This window comes from Mauremys reevesii, linkage group 14 (assembly GCF_016161935.1).
Source record: "Mauremys reevesii isolate NIE-2019 linkage group 14, ASM1616193v1, whole genome shotgun sequence".
Taxonomy (NCBI): domain Eukaryota; kingdom Metazoa; phylum Chordata; order Testudines; family Geoemydidae; genus Mauremys; species Mauremys reevesii.
Window position 1 is genome coordinate 22,257,256 of NC_052636.1, and position 12,778 is coordinate 22,270,033.

A 12,778-nucleotide genomic window follows, 5' to 3' on the forward strand; every position below is an offset into this window, starting at 1 on the left:
GTCAATACAGTCAATTTCTTCAGCCTGATAGTTGCCCAAAGGGAAACGTAACTTCTCTCCAAAGGGAGTGGAGAGAAAGCACTTTTCAGAGTCCAAGAGAGACAAGGTGGTGAGGGTAAGAGGACCAACCTCTGTTGGTGAAAGAGACAAGCTGTGGAGCTAACCCCACACACTTCTTCAGTTCTGTGAAGCCTGGAAGGGCGTCTCTTCCATAATCAGCAGTTAGAACATACGAACAGCCACACTGAGTCGGACCAGTTCATCTATCCCACTCTCCCGAAAGTGGCCAATGCCCGGCGCCCCAGAGGACCCCTGGGACCAACATGGATACACCACCACCACAAACAAGGTTAAAAGTCAATGCACATGGAGAAGGATCTTGTGTTTCATTCCTTATGTCCTAGTCTCATCATGTGGCCATTTCCTTTTCTTCCTTTCTGTTAAAAGCTTTGGTGTTTTGCACAGAAACATTATTTCCCCAGGAGAGACCCAGGAGTGGGGGCTGCATTCCTGTGCCAAACAGTCACTGGAAGGGGGCAGACAAAGGCCTTTAGGACGAGGCGTCCGTCACTGTCAAAAGATCATCTCCCTCCTGCAGGTCACTGGCAGCCAGAATTTGTTCCTTATCCTCCCAGAGTCTGGGGGCTGGAATCAGCACTACCCAGCCCCTCCGTATGTAGCAGGAACAAACACAAACCTGGTCTTTAAAACAAACTGTCCCCTTCCTTCTCAGGGAAGATTTTTCTGTGATTGAAGTTGAGCTTCAGTTCCCCTCTCCTAGGGGCGGGGCAGGTGTGGGGCCAGCTCCCAGTGAGATCTGTTTTCACCATTGCCCCCTTTCAGTCACTCTGGAATGGTAACTCTGCTCCCAGCTGTCAGGCAGCTTCCAGCCCATCCACCCTGCTCACTAACTCCATGGTCATGTGTCACCCCCTTTGCCAGCACACAGAGCCTGCAGGAAAGCTACTCCTGCCAGATGCATTGGTGGTATAATGGTGTTGTGTAGGTGTCTTCCAAGCAGTTGATCTGGATTTGATTCCTAGCCAATGCAGTAATGGCTTTTCTCTTCTGTTGTTTCCTCAGCTGGAAGTGGTTTAATTTCAGTCACATTGTGTTACAATCACATTATCTATAGAATGAGACAATAAATGTGTCAAAGTCCAGCAGGTCATACAGGATGGAGGCACACAAGGGGCTGGAATGTGTCATCTGAGAAAGACAGAACCCTTGGAAACCTGCATCTTCCATCCCCTGGCCTTGCGAGTTATGATTCCAGCTGTGTGAGCTGTTTGTAGGATGTTCCTGCATGAAGTTTTGAGTCAGTTATTGCTCCTGCAGATTCCTTTGCTGTTACAATTATAATGACATGAACAAAAGGGAGGCACAATAAACATAACCCCCAAGTTGCAATACAGGTGGGGAAAGGGACGATCACGGTTAAGCCAAACACGTCAAAATAAAAATTAATACTAAAAAAGGGGAAGGGGGAAGAGATCAGGTATGTGGAGATCCCCTTGATAGTTCAACACACATTGTTAGAATCAAAGTTCAGACTTGACATTGGAAAACCCGCAACTACCTGTCTCTCTGAACACCTGTGATGAGCAAGATAGAGTTGGGACACCTGTTCTGCTTCAATCATTTATTGTCTCTCTGTTCTCTCCTTCTTCGCACCCCAATTCCTCGTCTCCAATGTCTCTGCCTTTCTCCTCTTGCTCCCTCTCCCCTGCCCTGTCCAGGAACTCACACTCTACAGCATTTAGGACAAGCCAGAGCTCCCATGTTCTGCACATGAGCCTGTGTCAGAGGACGTGGGACCCCGGTCAGAACCAGTCACCAGATCAATATGACCCTTTATGGGCGACTGCTCTGCAATTTACATCTCCCCTCTCCCCCCCCTCCCCCCCCCGCAAACAGGGTGGGGTACAGCTCTGACTGAGAGGCCTCACAGGAGAAATTTCAGCCAAAAGACAAATTTGTGTGAAATGTTGAGAAATGAAGAGCCTCCCAAATCCCCAGAACTCTAGTGTCACACCCATGGCACCAGCACAGGGAACCCAGTGAGATGGGGTTACAGAATACAAGGGGGGAGGCAGCAGGGAGAGAGTTGACAGGGAATCTCTCTTTTTCCTTCTCTCTTCACTTTCTGTTCTTCTCTTTCCTTCCAGGAATTGTAGTCACAGCAGGGAGGGGTTTGTCTCCGTGTCTGTCACGGAGGTGGTAGAAGTGATGGATTCTGTGACTTCCTGCAACCTCCGTGACTTCTGCAGTGGGCACAGTGGCTGACTCCAGGGCCACTCAATCAACTGGCTCCAGGGGCCGCCCAAGCAGCGGCCAATGCAGCTGCCCCGGGGACCACTTTACCAGTGGTCCCGAGGGCAGCAGGAGCAGCCACAGCCTGGTGACCTCTGGCAGCACTTCTGGGGTGGCCAGAGCAGCAGCTGGCCCCCTGGGGCTCCCCCCTGCCCTAGCAGCAGCTGGAGTGGCAGCGACTCTCAGGGCTTCTCCCCTGGTAGCTGGTGCTCATTATCCATCAATTAAATCAAAACACTTCCCCCTGCAAGTGGATTTAGCCCGGGACCCTCAGAATCAGCAGTTGTTACGCCCCCACTGAGCTCTCTGGTCAGGTGTCCTAGTGCCGGGAGCCTCCGATGTAGATCCTAAAATAGCGTTTTTGCACCAGGGGGGCTGAAATTTTGGACCAGACGTTGTAGCTCCACTGTTATTTTACTGAATTGCTTCAAAACAGCAAGTGTAGAAAGTCTCCTAAGTGCCAGGCTCTCTGCCATGGAAACAGCTGCCCCTGCTCTGCAGGAGTCTGTGCGTTCCACCCAGCAACGTACACACCTGCTCTGCACTGAAGGGGGGTCAGACAGTGATGGTAACGCAAATCTTCAGACTATTAACCCAGGTCCCTTTCTTTAACCCAGGACATGCCAGTCACCTGTTAGCCATGGTGTTATCTTCATCTTCAAATACCTCTCAGGACATTGAACAGAGGAAGTGAAACCCCCCTCCCCCGAATGGCTCCCTGTTGAGGCGTTGTACCGGACCTGCCCCTGGAGACTGTCTGGTTTTATACTCTTAGAGCTTTTTCTATTCAAACCCCTTATCCCAATCTCTGGGCCAACCTCCGCATTTCAGAGTTTAGAATTTACTCTCATCACCCTCCTATGGCACTTTCCATGTGACTGAGACAAAGCAAGTAGGGGAAGCTCCGTGGCTAATGAAAACCAACGCTCTGGGTGAGGCCTGAACTCACACCCACAGCTGTATTTCCCCCTGCATGAGCCACTATAGGTGCTTCTTAGACAAGCTTGGGCTGTTGGTGGTTATGTGGGTCTGTGCTTCACCACTTTGGCTGCTCTGTGAAAAGCTGATGGTTCAAACAGAAGCTGGTGGGTTTTGTTTTGTTTTAAGCAATTAGAGTCTAGTACATTTTAACAGGCAGAAAATGTCCTATTCTGGTCTAGCCCCATTTGACTCCTTCTGTCCATCTTCTTCCTTCCCCCTCAGTGTCTTTCCTTCCCCATTGGGGACATGCAGAGATGAACCCCAGTCAGTCTCTGTCACAGAGAGTCTGTATCTCCTAAGGAATGTGGGTGAAGGATTCCAGCTGAATTAACTCCGCTCACCTGGGTTAGAAACATTTGTTTCTTTCGAGCACATAGTGGGAAATGGGACATTAATTCAGACCCAGGAGGCAAGGCAGAGAGGCTTCATGCTCTTGATCTCCATGAAGGGAGAGAGGATCCCCAGGAAGGAACAGAGCTTCCTTTAGATTCAAGCTGGGTCTCCTGGAAGTTGGAAAAGACCCTTGGTCACTGAGGATCTCATGGGATCGTGCTGCTCCAGAGGCTCGAGAGTCCTGGGTGCAGGGAGGGTGTCACTGCACAGTCTGAAATGGAAGGGAGGACCCTGGAAGGGAAGGGGAGGAACAGAAAATGGAGAGGAATGAAACAGAATAAACGCCTCTTCTGTCTCCCATCCCCAACCCAGCAAGAACTGTTATCAGTGGGGAAACTCCCCATGATGAATGGCAGAGACCACAGAGACATTCGCCTCATGCTGAGAAGTAAGGTGACCAATCACCAAGTGTGAAAAATCAGAGACTTTCACCAGATGCATTGGTGGTATAGTGGTGAGCATAGCTGCCTTCCAAGCAGTTGACCTGGGTTCGATTCCTAGCCGATGTGATGATTCCTCCACTGGGAATTGGTTTAATTTCAGTCATGTTGTATCAGTTTATCAATGGAATGAGAGAATCAGTGTCCCAAATCCCAACAGGTCATTAAACACCCAGTGGAGGAAGAAAGGGGTGGGACTATATAATGAGCAGTTGGAGTCATCCTGGTATTATAATGCTTGGTTTATTTTTTTTTAAATTCCTTTACTTCCCTCCCCCTTTTAGACTCAGAGCCTTTAAGGTCAGAAGGGACCAGTGTGATCATCTAGTCTGACCTTGCAGGCACCTTGCAGGCCAAAAGACCCCACCTACCCACTCCTGGAATAGACCCGGGAGGGGAGGCAGCTCTGTGCACTGCCCCTACCCCAGGCAGCACATGGAGGCCCTCTGCTCCCCTCCCCCCACAACGGGTGTGCAGAGATGTGCCAGCAGCACTAAGGTGGCTCCCTGCCCACTCTACCTCCATCCCTCCGTGCCGCTCCCAGAAGTGGCTGGCATGTCCCAGCATCCCCTGGGGTGGGGGGAGTGTCTCCACGTCCTGCCCCTGCCCCGAGAACCAACTCTGCAGCTCCCATTGGCCAGGAACTGTAGCCAATGGGAGCTCTGGGGGCAGCGCCTGCAGACAGCAGCACATGGAGATCCCCTGGCCCCACTCATCTAGGAGCTGCTGCCAGAGGGTTGTGTGTACCGGTCACTTTGGGAGCTGCACCACCCTCCTGCACCCCACCCCACCCCAGCGCAGAGCCCGCACCCAAATTTCCTCCCAGTGCTTTGCTTGTCGTCCTTTCACCAGAACCATCCTTCTTCTCCTGGGCTGCAAGTAGCCATCCCTGGGAAGCCAAGAGGCAGGCACAGGATTCTGCAAGGTACGTGTCCCACAGCGCCGCGATGGATGGTGCGATGAAGGTAAGTCTTCCTGAGGCACAATGAACTGCAATGCAGCGAACCACTGGCCAGGTGGTCCGGGCGAAGGGCATTCACTGGAGGTACAAGCTTGTGAGTGACTCCTGAGCACAGGGCCCCTTCCCCTTTTAAGGACCTGCTCCTCATGGCCTGCAACTGGAGATGACTTGGCTGCATCTGGTGGGTCACACTCCACCTTGGGCAATGTCCATGCTCTGGGTGTGTGATCGCTGCCTAATGAGAGTCCCAGACACCTTGTCTATCTAGCAGTTCTTCTGCTCTTCCAGCTGTTCAACCAGCCCCTTCATCCCACAAGCATTGCAGGAGGGAGGGGGAGGGGGGAAGCCACTTCACAGGCATTCAGAGAGGGAGAGGAGACAAAAATGGGAATGGGGAAAGTATAACAGACCTATTGAGCAATAGAAATCACTGCTGCTCCTACAACAGCAGGGACAGGCCACTAGGAGTTGGGAAAAATTAAGCCATTATGTTTCTGCCTGGTTTTGAACCAGGGACCTTTTGCGTGTTAGGCAAACGTGATAACCACTACACTACAGAAACTCTGTTGCAGGGTTCTACCCTTCCCTTCATAAGAAAAGAAGAATGGCCAGACCAAAGGTCCATCCAACCCCATATCCTATCTGCCAACAGTGGCCAATGCCAGGTGCCCCAGAGGGACTGAACCTAACAGGCAATGATCAAGTGATCTCTCTCCTGCCATCCATCTCCACCCTCTGACAAACAGAGGCTAGGGATACCATTCCTTACCCAGGCTGCCTAATAGCCATTAATGGACTTCACCTCCATGAATTTATCTGCAAAAATAATGAGGAGTACTTGTGGCACCTTAGAGACTAACAAACTTATTTGAGCATAAGCTTTCGTGGGCTAAAATCCACTTAATCAGATGCATACAGTGGAAAATACAGCAGGAAGATATATATATACACAGAGAACATGAAAAAATGGGTGTTGCCATCCACACTATAATGAGAGTGAGCAGTTAAGGTGAGCTATTATCAGCAGGAGAAAAAAACCTGTAGTGACAATCAGGATGGTCCATTTCCCACAGTTGACAAGAAGGTGTGAGTAACAGTAGGGGGACAAATAAACATGGGGAAATAGTTTGACTTTGTGTAATGACCCACCCACTCCCAGTCTTTATTCAAGCCTAATTTAATGGTGTCCAGTTTGCAAATTAATTCCAATTCAGAATCTCTCGTGGGAGTCTGTTGTTGAAGGTTTTTTGTTGTAATATTACGACTTTTAGGTCTGTAATCGAGTGACCAGGGAGATTGAAGTGTTCTCTGGCTGTGTTTGAATGTTATAATTCTTGATGTCTGATTTGTGTCCATTTATTCTTTTATGTAGAGACTCTCTGGTTTGGCCAATGTACATGGCAGAGAGGCATTGCTGGCACATATCACATTGGTAGATGTGCAGGTGAATGAGCCCCTGATGGCATGGCTGATGTGATTAGGTCCTATGATGGTGTCCCCTGAACAGATATGGGGAGAGAGTTGGCAATGGGCTTTGTTGCAAGGATAGGTTCCTGGGTTAGTGTTTTTGTTGTGTGGTTGCTGATAAGTATTTGCTTCAGGTTGAGTGGCTGTCAGTAAGCAAGGACTGACCTGTCTCCCAAGATCTGTGAGAGTGAGGGATTGTCCTTCAGGATGGGTTGTAGATCCTTGATGATGCACTGGAGAGGTTTTAGTTGGGGGCTGAAGGTGACGGCTAGTGGGGTTCTGTTACTTTCTTTGTTGGGCCTGTCCTGTAGTAGGTGACTTCTGGGTACTCTTCTGGCTCTGTCAATCTGCTTCTTCACTTCAGCAGGTGGGTACTGTAGTTGTAAGAACGCTTGATAGAGATCTTGTAGGTGTTTGTCTCTGTCTGAGGGTTTGGAGCAAATGCGGTTGTATCTTAGAGCTTGGCTGTAGACAATGGATTGTGTGATGTGGTCTGGGTGAAAGCTGGAGACATGTAGGTAAGTACAGCGTTCAGTATGTTTCCGGTATAGGGTGGTGTTTATGTGACCATCGATTAGCACAGTAGTGTCCAGGAAGTGGATCTCTTGTGTGGACTGGTCCAGGCAGAGGTTGTAGGTGGGATGGAAATTGTTGAAATCATGGTGGAATTCCTCAAGGGTTTTCTTTTCCATGGGACCAGATGATGAAGATGTCATCAGTGTAGCACAAGTAGAGTAGGGGCATTAGGGGACGAGAGCTGAGAAGCGTTGTTCTAAGTTAGCCATAAAAATGTTGGCACACTGTGGGGCCATGTGAGTACCCATAGCAGTGCCGCTGACTTGAAGGTACACATTGTCCCCAAATGTGAAATAGTTATGGGTGAGGACAAAGTCACAAAGTTCAGCTGTGACATTATCGGGGATACTGTTCCTGACGGCTTGTAGTCCATCTTTGTGTGGAATGATGATGGAGCGTCTACACAGCCAGACAATCCTGCTGTCAGGGTGCCAATGCCTGAGATGATGGGGCGTCCAGGATTTCCAGGTTTATGGATCTTGGGTAGCAGATACAATAACCCTGGTTGGGGTTCTAGACTGTCTTATTGCCAAGGGACAGAGAAACTCAGCCAACCGCAGGGGGTGCAGAACACCGTCCTAGTGTGGGGGTGACAGCGCCTCCAAGATCCTGACACCCCTATTGGTTCCACTGCTGGTTGTTTTCCTTTTCCGGTGGGACTTTGGGCAAGTTGCTCCCCCCTCTAGGGCTCCGTCCCCAGCAGGCAAATGGGGATTTCGTACCTTCCCACTATTGGAAAGTGCTGGGAGAATCCCCCAGCCAAAGCTGCTCTGACAGCACTAAGCAGCATCTGACCATTCAAGGTCGGAGCGCACTGCCCAGGAGGAGGAGTGTGTGGCTCTGGGGTTTCACTTCAGCCCAGTCTAGAAAGAGGGGCCCAGCCATGGGGTTTGGCTCAAGAAGACCAAGTCTCCAATTTGTTACGGGTGTTTTGAATTCCAATCCTGAGCTCCAAAGTGCTTGGTGTCATTTGCACATTTTAGAAGCATGCTCTCCACTCCATTTTCCAAATCATTCATGAAACTATTGAATAGTACCGGACCCCGGACTGATCCCTGCCGGACCCACGAGGTGCCCCCTCTCCGTTGGGCAGCCAAACCTGGAGAGGGGCCCTTGGAGTCTGGGCTTTCAACCATCTCTGCACCCACATGACAGTGATTGCATCTAGACCGCATTTCCCTCGTTTGCTTGTGAGAATGTCCTGCAGGACTGTGTCAAAAGTCTTAGTAACCCCGAGATAGATCCCATCTACTGTTTACCCACCTCCACTAGGCCCAGAACCCTGCCAAAGAAGGAAAGAGGCTGGGTTTGGGATGATTTGTTCTTGACAAATCCATGCTCACTCGTCCTAAGAATCAAATTATCCTGTAGGTGCTGCTGACAAACTGAGTGTTTAAGAATGTATTCCAGTATCTCTCCAGCTATGGAAGTCAGGCTAGGTAGTCTGCAAGTCCAAGGGGTCTCTTTGTTCCCCTTTGAAAGATAGGTCCTGTCTTGTTCATGGATGGGAAGATGTTCTTTTTCAGGGATCTCAGATGAGAACTGGGGCACAACACCTGGTTTGTTAAGGCCACAAAAATGGAGGCAGGAACCTCTTCTCTCCTGCTGGCAAAGAACCCCAGGTACCGAAAAGACAGAGACTCACATCCCTGAATGGGCTTTAGAAAAAGCAGTGGTTAAAAAGTTTGGCCCCGACCATTTCTTATTTCCGCAGACTAGACATTTTAGCAAACTTTAGAATTCCTTGGGGCTAAACACCGTGAAACTCCCCTTTCTCCTTCACAGAGGGCTTTAACGCCCCTTATCTCACTCAGGCTCACGACTGCCCAGAGCTCGAGAACTGTTCCTGTTCCCACTGGACAGATGGGGAGGAGCCTGAGGTCCAGAGAAGGGAAATGAGCTACCCAAGGGCCTACACCGCAAGGCAGTGGCAGAGCCAGAAAGAGAAGCCACCAGTTCCGACTCCTGACAGACAAAAAAACTCCAGAGGCAGGGATAGATCCCAGGAATCGAGATGGTGGGGAAATTTCATTCAAACCGTTTCTGTCAGAAAATCCCATTCAGACTAAACCAGTTTGTTTCTCGAAATCATAACAAGTGGGATGAAAGTTCTTTGCAAAAAGATTTTGTTGCAAAACAAAAGCATCTCCTGTTTGTCACAGTGTGTTAGATTGTCTCATCACACACAAAGAGGAGACACTTAGATCTCAAAAATTAGATAAGATGCTTCAATCTGAGCTAAGTCGTTGCTGCTCTTAACAATTTAAAAATAAAAAAATACAAATAAAATAGACTGTTTCAGCTATTCTATTATGTCATAATCTGCTCTGAGTAAACGTGATAGGACACCTCATATTATGCACTACTCCTAGTGACACTCTCCAATGGATCCCCATCCTCCACCTACCGTGAGGTAGGTAGGAGATCATTATTATCCCTCCTTGAAAGATGGAGAAGCTAAGGCTGAGAAAGGAGAATTGACTTGTTTGAGGTCACACAGCCAGTCAGTGGCAGAGTTGGGAACAGGACCCAAGAGCCCTGATTTTCAAACTAACCATCGGATCTTGAATTTCAGACATTGAATGACCTGAATAAAGTGCTCTGATGAGCTCCAGAGCAACAGCAGTGCACAGGAATTATCCAGCAAGTATTTGAGGAGAACTGCAATGGTAGAAGACTAACAAATTTATTTTAGCATGAGCTTTCGTGAGCTGCAGCTCACTTCTTCGGATGCATCTCACGAAAGCTCATGCTAAAATAAATTTGTTAGTCTTTAAGGTGCCACAAGTACTCCTGTTCTTTTTGCGGATACAGACTAACACGGCTGCTACTCTGAAACCTGCAATGTTAGAGAGAATCATGAACTGCTCAGAGACCATTAATGTAGAGAAGCAGCAAAATTCGTCAAACATAGAACTGGTTCTGACTTATTTCCTTGGTCTTGAAAGAGAACAACAAGGACCTGAGTCTCCTCCCTGTCAATAACCCCCTGCTCAGCCAATCAGGGTAGAGACTGAGGACGGGAGGCTGAGGGTTCTCACCAGAGAGCCCAAAGGATGGCCCAGGTCACTGGTGGGGATCAAATAAAATTCAGAATAAAATTCGGCCTCCTTAAGCTCGTGTTTTCCATGCCTAGAATTCACCTGTAACCAGATGGATCAGACTGAACAGGTTTCAAACCTCCAGGAGGCTTTTACCTTCCAAACAGGGATGGCTGTTTTCTAGTAAAAACACTAAAAGGGAAGGAGAAAACTCGAAAGAGGTTCCTTGTGGCGCTCACGTCTGTGAACCCGAATACTCCCTCAGTCCTCAGAGAGAGACCTGGAGAAGGAGACTTGCTGAAGCAAAGCCACAGGGGTCTCTGAGGTTTCCCTGGCCCCTCGCCCCGGTCCTGCCTGGCTGATGTCAGCATCTCTCTGTGAGGTCACCACCTCCCCACCACCTTGGACCAATAGTCTGAGGTCCTGCCAAAGGCCTTTGTGATGTCACTGCCGCACCCCTCCCTCGCTGTGCCAATGTCCTGCCCCTGGCCAGGCACTTTGGAGGTTTGAGCTACTCCAGGTGGATCACCCCACTCAAGGAGCGTTCGTTCTAGACAGAACTGACACCAACTTGTCTGGCTGGGGTGTTCCCTGGAAGCAGAGCACAAGTTTGAAATACGGGCAGCATAGAGCCTATAATCATAACGTCAACTACAAAAATGATACACATCTAGAGATAGCATCATTATAATCAGCCAATCAGAACCTCTCCATAGACCCCTTACACGACAACCTTTCTACAATATTGGCTGCAAATATAGAACCGTGGTCGCAGCAGTGATCTATACAGTTACAGATTATGTCAATAACATTACAAGAGGTGACACGGCATCAGTGAGACTGATACTGGAATACTGCCTCCAGTTTTGGTGTCCTCATGTGAAAAAAATGTTATGAAATTGGAGCTGGGGCAGCAAAGAGCCACCAAATGTTCTGAGGGCCGGAGAAAAATGCCTTCTAGTGAGCTATTGAAAGAGCTCAACCTGTTTAGCTTATCAAAAGAAGATTGAAAGGTGACTTCACTGAAGTGTTGAAGTGCCTTAATGGAGAGAAAAGATTGGGTATTAAAGGGCTCTTTAATTGAGCAGAAAAAGGCCTAACAAGACCCAATGGCTGGAAGATGAAAAGAGACAAATTCATATTACAACTAAGGCACAAATATTCAACAACGAGGATGATTCACCACAGGAACAAGCTACCAAGGAAAGTGGTGGATTCGCCATCTCCTGATGTCATTTCATGAAGACTAGATGACTTTCTGGAATGTGTTTGCCCCAAAAGTAGCTCTTGTGTCCTACAGGAGGCCTGTGATACGCAGGGGGTCAGATTAGATGCTCTAATGGTCTCTTCTGGCCATGAAGTCGACTAATTTCTGAAAAACCGAATGTAGCATTGGGAGCAGCGTCTGATGTTTTCCTGTCTAACCGGCTTGCTGCCTAGAACGAACGATCCTTGAGTGGGGTGATCCCCAGGGAGTAGCTCAAACCTCCAAAGTGCCTGGCCAGGGGCAGGACATTGTACAGCAAGGGAGGGGTGTGGCAGTGACATCACAAAGGCCTTTTGCAGGACCTCAGCCTATTGATCCAAGGTGGTGGGGAGGTGGTGACTTCACAGAGAGATGCTGACATCAGCCAGGCAGGACAGGGGCGAGGGGCCAGGGAAACCTCAGAGACCCCTGTGGCTTTGCTCCAGCAAGTCTCCTTCTCCAGGTCTCTCTCTGAGGACTGAGAGAGTATTCGGGATCACGGACTTGAGCGCCAGGAGGAACCTCTTTCGAGTTTTCTCCTTCCCTTCTAGTGATTTTACTAGAAAACAGCCGTCCCTGTTTAGAAGGTAAGAGCCTCCTGGAGGTTTGAAACCTGTTCAGTCTGATCCATCTGGTGAGAGTTGAATTCTAGGCATGGAAAACACAAGCTTAAGGAGGCAAAATGTTATTCTGCACCTGGGATTTTGTCCCTTAGAATCACTGGGTTCATTGGGGTTTGTCCTTTTTGTTTCCCCTTTTCCTCCCTCCCTCCCTCCCTCCCTCCTTTCTCTTCGTCTCTTGCTTCTTTTGTCCTTTTTCCTGTTCACCTCCCAACACCAGGAGGGGTGTGTGTGTGTGTGTGTGTGTGTGTGTGTGTGTGTGTGTGTGTTTTGCGGGGGAGTGCTCTGCAGCTCCCACTGTGGGAGGTCCACACAAAAATGTGGGGCTGAAATAGTGCTCAGGCAGTGATCCCATCAGTGACCTGGGCCATCCTTTGGGCTCTCTGGTGAGAACCCTCAGCCTCCCGTCCTCAGTCTCTACCCTGATTGGCTGAGCAGGGGGTTATTGACAGGGAGGAGACTCAGGTCCTTGTTGGTCTCTTTTAAGACCAAGGAAATAAGTCAGAACCAGTTCTGTGTTTGATTAATTTTGCTGCTTCTCTACATTAATGGTCTCTGAGCAGTTCATGATTCTCTCTAACATTGCAGTTCTCCTCAAATACTTGCTGAATAATTCCTGTGCACTGTTGGTCTGGAGTTCATCTGAGAGCACTTTATTCAGGTCATTCAATGTCTGAAATTCAAGATCCGATGGATAGTTTGAAAATCAGGGCTCCTGGATCCTATTCCCAACTCTGCCA

The 12,778-nt window shown here is 49.0% G+C and overlaps 2 non-coding genes across 2 annotated transcripts; one reads left to right on the forward strand and one right to left on the reverse strand.

Annotated features, from left to right (window-relative positions):
* The first annotated feature begins 4,124 nt into the window (after positions 1 to 4,124).
* TRNAG-UCC lies at positions 4,125 to 4,196 on the forward strand. The gene has a single exon. It is a non-coding gene; the product is annotated as a tRNA-Gly (tRNA).
* Positions 4,197 to 5,577: 1,381 nt separating this feature from the next.
* Positions 5,578 to 5,650, reverse strand: TRNAV-AAC. The gene has a single exon. It is a non-coding gene; the product is annotated as a tRNA-Val (tRNA).
* Positions 5,651 to 12,778: the final 7,128 nt, after the last annotated feature.